The sequence below is a fragment of the Panicum virgatum genome, chromosome 3K (assembly GCF_016808335.1).
Source record: "Panicum virgatum strain AP13 chromosome 3K, P.virgatum_v5, whole genome shotgun sequence".
Classification (NCBI taxonomy): Eukaryota; Viridiplantae; Streptophyta; class Magnoliopsida; order Poales; family Poaceae; genus Panicum; species Panicum virgatum.
The window spans coordinates 36147392-36153884 of NC_053138.1; the positions used below are offsets into that span (position 1 = coordinate 36147392).

Here is a 6493-nt window from a genome sequence, read left to right on the forward strand (position 1 = left end):
CATTCGTTTCCAGCTGTTTGTATCGGTCACGCTTTGGTTTGGTACTAAAGTTGCACCGACGTTATTTTAGTACCGGGTTCAAATTTAGAAGCCCATAGAACCATTTTAGTAATGGTTCAGCCGGTACTAAATGTCGCATTTTAGCATGCATGTTCTTATTCCTAATATTTTGAATAGTCAAATTGGAGCTAGCATCATCGCAAAGTTGCCACGACGACTAGATAGCAGGAGACCGAAATCACCGCGTGAGATGGTGTCGTCGATAATCGTCAACGCATGCACTCGCGCGCTCTTCACTTGCCGACCGGATCGCAAAAGAGACGTGTCGGAGGCCGGCCCAAGATTGCCATCACATAATAAACTAGTACTAGCACCGAAAGGATGATGAATCGGCTTACCTTTTCGTTCGACCTCGCTCGCTCCTTCCCAGATTTGCATCCGTGTGCTTGCGATGCGTGGGACGCAGTATCTGCAGGATTTACCAACTACCCGCGCTGTCGCCACTGACTCACCAGGTGGTGCCCATGTGGGTGCAGACTAGGTAGGTACAGTTCCACCCACAAAATTTCAGACGATGGGCGCAGCGTACAGATCATCATGCCAACTACGATTGAGTTTTGTCAACGTATCTTGTTCGATCGGTCGTGTCATCTCGTGCTGATATCTTTATTAAAAGCCAACTGTTTTTACAGTACATTGATTTTTAGTCCGTCACGTGTTGTTGACAGGTGGACTTAAAAGAACTGAAAGTCCGAAAATATGTAGAATTGGTGCCCAATGAATAATACCATGTACAACAATAATTAAGCCTTTGGAGTCGGAGTTGGCAACCATCAGGGATCAAATCAAATCAAATCAAATCAAAATAAGAAGCAAAGAAAAACTTGTTGTCTTTTGTGCACCTGAAAAGAAAAGAAGAAAAATGGATATTTTCTCGGCTCTTATCCCGTCTCTAGAATCAGTTCACGTATGTCCGCCCGTCATATACCCACGACGTGTTCCTTATTTTATTTCCCCGGCATCGTTGCTGCAAATTAGAAAATATAAAACCTCTCACCAAGAGCTCTCGGCATCGTTGCTGCATAGATCATTCACGACATCCTTGCCTCGCAGCCTGCCGATCGCCGAGGTCGTTGATCCCCGTTGAAAACACGGGTCACAACTAGGGGATGAATTGAGGCCGTTTGCAGCTGTGTAATGGTGTCATGCTCGTATCGTGAATTCCTACCTCTCCAAGCTAGGTCACCTCGCCTCAAATTGCTTGGTTTAGTTCAATCCTCCACACAACGAGGATCAATTCCAGGTTCTCCTGAACCTTTCTCCTTGAGGATCTGCATGAGCTCAATGAGCTGGCTCTGTCAACAAATAAACGCTGACCAATTTAACTGCCCGGAAAGTGAGAGTACACAGGATATATAGTGGCATTGACCTGCTACTTCTTCCTTTGCCGGATCATAAATCTTTGACCTGTTGCTCTATATTAGTTACCAACTATCAAATCAAACTGCTTGTGCGGGTTTTAATGATCAAACTGCTATAAGTTGTGGTAGGAAACATAGGGAATCGTATGCTAGAAACATCATCTTTAGATATGGTGGGGAATGGAAAGAAAGAGAGAAGACAGGAGGTAGGTGATGACAAGTGGGGACCACATGTAAGTCAGGGAAAAGACACACCAGCCAGAACCACTTCATAAACCACTTTGAATTATTTTACGAATAATTTATCCGGTATTTTAGAGTGAGTTAGAGGGTATAGTTATGTGGTTTCAGAATTCAGGGAGTTTTTTCAAACTTGATCACAAGGCCAAACGAACTTTACTCCAACAATTATGAGTCAAAAATCAATTATCACTTAAGTTTTTTAGCTATGATTATCAGGATGGAGGCGTGTGGTGACTTCGTTTGCAACGTGCGGGCATATTTGCTAGTACTGTATTACTTGTGTTTATTTATTACTTAGGCAAATATATATACCCGTACATTGCTATATATGGATAAATTAAAGTTGGTATAAGTATCAGATACATATAGTTGTGCGTGATGTAGGGATTTACATGGTCGAGTCGTGGCGGATGGCTAGTCCGACTCACGTATGAGATAGAAAGACCAACTTGTTAATGACACCGGCCGACCAAAACTAAAATTTAGATGAAAATGTTATATACTTTATAAATAGACTTGTATAGTGCCCGTGCGTTGCCACTAGTAATATAAATTTTACCCATACCTACATGGGGCCACAAATTTTTTTATGAAAACTCCACCAACAACGCGTGCCATGACCTCACGAGGTCTTAATTGTTCAGTTTTCGATTGGGATTTCGATTTTTTTTGTTCGGGTACTGATTGATTTATTTGGATTCCGATTAGTATTCTAATTGACAGACTGTAGAATTATTTCTTGCTTTAGAAATAGGCCTGGTTTAGATGTAAAATTTAAAATTTCAAAACTATCACATCGAATGTGTGCGGCACATGCATGGAGTATTAAATCTAGGCGAATCTAATGAGCCTAATTAGGCCATGATTAGACACTAATTTGTTATAGCAATTGCTACAATAAATGTGTGCTACTGACGGATTAATTAGTCTTAATAAATTCGTCTCGTAATTTATAGATGAGTTCTGTAATTAGTTTTATGATTAGTTTATATTTAATACTTCAAATATGAAAAGAATTTCTTTCAAGAATTTTACACGGTGCATCTAAACAAGGCCATAGTAGAGATAAAGATATAGATATTGCTATATAACCAAGGAATATGTCACCTGCTGGCAGTGAAAACCATTTTTTGATTGCAAAAGGTTCTTCACAAAAACAAATTTGATGGCTGTGACAAATAGAACGCTTTCCGGTGCAGGACAGCAGTGACCCGGCGCACATACTATCACTCCATCCAGCAAGAAACAAACAATGGATCGACAGCTCACTACTGACCAGAACAACATGGGCCGCATACGTATGGATACGTACAAAAGGCATGACAAGAGAGAAAACCAAGCGACCCTACTATCACGCGGACGAAAGCCTGTTCAGAAGACAAACACGGACGGAAACCAATATAATGAACCAATCAGCTGAGCGCCCGTGCTGTCCCCATGCAATGCAACACGGTAGCTTTCAAAGCTGTTTAGAGGTGATTGCAAGGAAGGAAAGCGAGGGGCCCCGTTCGTTCTACTAGAAGGAAAATCTGTATATATTGCACCCTGCTTTTGTGTCCGGAGGAAGTAGAACCAATGCTTAATCTACTTTCGCCCGTAAGTTATGAAACTTACCACTACTAGAAAACTCCACACTAGTACCGGGTGGGAACCATAATTAGTACTGGTTTCTTACCCGGTACCGGCCCATCGGTACTAAATAAGTTTACATTTAGTACCGGTCGGAGCGACCGATACTAAATGGAGTGTTTAGTACCGGTCGGTGTTACCGACTGGTACTAAATTGCTTGTCATGTCACGCGTAGCTTTTTTTTCTTTACCTTTTCTTTTCTCACTTTCTTTTCCTTTCTTTTCCACACAGCGCCGGCTACCACTTCATTCACAATCATATCGCATTCACAATCACATCAATCACAAGAATCACAAAAAAATCATAATCACATAAAATAGTTACAGATTTCATATGAACAGTTATGGATTTCACAAGAATACATGAACCACAATCATAGATTTCACATGAACAAGTCAGAGTTTCATAACAATAAAAAAATTCACAATCGCATAATCACATGGAGCTCACTGTGCGCGCTTGGTGGCCGGCGGCCTCCGCTCCCCCTGCTGGCCGGTGTTGACGTTCACTAACGACCATTTCCAGACATCAACTTGATCAGAAAATCATGAGAGTTTGCATTTCTTACATGTATCTTTATCTAATAAAGTCTCTAAACTACACTTTATCTTCTAAAAAAATGCAAATTGTGTTTTTGAGCTAATATGCAGGTTGCAAGCACACTTTGGCCTGACATAAAATTACAGAAATTATCAGAGCACTGATTCAGACTCAGATGGACCAAAAGTGGCTCAAGAACCCAGCTCAGACAAGCCAAGACAGACCAAGACCAGCGTGGACCAGACAAGGCAGCCCAGGATAGCCCACCAGAGGAAGTTGGGGACGGTTGGAGCCTTGGACAGGCTGGCCGACCAGCCTGGTCGGCCGAACTGGCCCGTGGGCCCCACCGCCTCAACCAAGCCACGTGTCGCCTCCTCATAGGTCCCTTAAGTCGGTTGCAAGGGTCTCACCCCGTGGCTCCCTGCTATAAATACAAGGGAGGAGGGGGGGGGGGAGAGAATAACACAAACACACCCACACCCGCACACCTCACAACACTCACCTCTTGCATAGTCTTTAGACTTAGTGAAGTTTAGGAGAAGTCTAGGAGTCTTCGAGTCGCTGGAGTTGCTCGAGAGTTCTGGTATGGGTTCATCTCTTGCTCTCTCTTGTAATATTCGGTTGTTTGTAATAGAATTAGACTATGGTTACCGATATCTACTTAAAGTATATTCTGAGTTATCAGATATATGCTTCTTGACCAGGTTGTATTATTGTTCAATGCTTGCATTGCATGATCGCTTTGTGCTTGCGATGGTTAACATATCGGTCTTAGAACTCTATCAACTGTTCCAGATTAGCTAAGAGTTGCTGGATGTCAACTATACTCATGGTTTGTATAGGTAGCCGGCAGGTGGTGACAGCCTTGTTCGAGCCCTAGTAATCCTCCACGTACGGTATAGGGTGTAGGAGGTGCATAAAGCCGCTGGGGTGTACGGGATCCTCCCGTTGTTTCGATAGTGGTCTCCCTGTTGTGTAGTTTAATCTCTGACAATCTAACCATAAGATGGCATAGATATAGCTAGCCTAGCACAGTTGACTCGAGCTCTAACTTCTGCCTTGCTCCCGGCCTAAAGCATCTTTTGTTTCCTTTTATTTATTTATCTAGAGGGTAGTTTGTGTGTGTGCCACACTACCTCCTACCATGTTATATATCTTACCCCTGTTTATGCATGAGATTATCCAATCTAGATAAAGTTTATCAACTAGTCTATATCTTTTTATTCACCGCCTTCCCTGCGGAAATATAAATGACACCCCGGTATACTCCCGGGTAAAATGCTACAGCGGTCTATATCTCTTCATTTTGTTGAAACTTAACTGGTTTTTAAGAGTAGAAGACAAAGCTTCAAGCTTAACATTTAAACTATCCAGGGATTTATCATTGGCCAAAAGCTTTTTATTTATATTTTCGTTGATTTTAACTTGGCCAAGAACAAGTTCTCTTAAGGGAGTTTGGTTTGAATTGAAATTCGAATTATAAGAAGGATTGTAGTTATTACCTCCCTGAAAAGGTGGACGTGGCTGGTTCTACCCCTAGCCTCCTTGTGGTGGACGGTACCCATTGTTGTTGTTGTTGTTGTTGTTGAGGTATGCGCAGTCTTCACGGGTTTCGGGGCAATCGTTCCCCGAATGTCCATCATTACCGCAGACTTCGCACGTGAAGTGCGAACCCATGGCGTAAACGGGAGCATGGATTGGTTGTTTGCTCCCTTCCTCCATCTTCTTGATTAGGAGGTCTAGCTTCGCGGCAATCATATCCGTCTCTTTGACGGTATGCATGCCTTTTGTACGGGGTTGGAGTCGTTCATCGCTCCACCCCTGATTGGAGACTATCTTCTTGACCAATTCTTTTGCTTTGGCAATAGTCAGGTCGAGGAAGGCTCCTCCAGCAGCAGCATCAATGTTGGCTCGAGATGTCATTGTGAGCCCGTTGTAGAAGCTTTGCAGGACGAGCCACTCGTCCATGCCATGATGAGGACAGGCCAGGATGTATTCCTACAGCCTCTCCCAAGCTTCTGGGATGGATTCCATCCCTGTCTGCTGGAAACTTGAAATTCTCCCACGCAGGGCATTTGTTTTGCCCAGCAGGAAGAATTTTACGAGGAACGCCTTGGAGCATTTAGCCCAGGTGTCGATGTCCTTTTCTTTATAAAAGCACTATTTCGCCTTTCCCAGGAGGGAAAAGGGAAACAGACGAAGCTTGATAACGTCGGCGGTGACACCCCGTATGACAACGGTGTCGCAGAGCTCCAGAAAATTCTACAAATGTGCATTTGCGTCCTCATTTGGCTTGCCACAGAATGGGCTAGCCTGCACCATGTTGATGGGCTAGCCTGCGAGAGGAGGAACGATGCAAGGTCGTGCCCTTCTCACGAGCTTCTCTAGATTGTCTGTGTAGTTTTATGGCAGGGAGAAACCGGTCATACACTACCCCTGTCTTCTTTCAAATCAAAAATAAAAGAAGACATAAAGTGACATTAGCCTGAAAGAATAAAGAATATATCCTGAGTACAAGGTTTAAGTTAATATCAGCACAACATCTTTGTTCACATGCCATCCCCGGCAACGGCGCCAGAAATGCTTTTTGACATTTCTTAGCGCAATCACTAGGAATGATTAATCCTAAGCAACAGCGCCAGAAATGCCTGTTGGCAAT

At 43.2% G+C, this 6493-nt stretch overlaps 1 non-coding gene across 1 annotated transcript; it reads left to right on the top strand.

The window, feature by feature from the left end:
• Window positions 1–5800: 5800 nt before the first annotated feature.
• On the top strand, window positions 5801–5909 carry LOC120701705. Its single transcript, XR_005686261.1, has one exon. It is a non-coding gene; the product is annotated as a small nucleolar RNA R71 (small nucleolar RNA).
• Window positions 5910–6493: the final 584 nt, after the last annotated feature.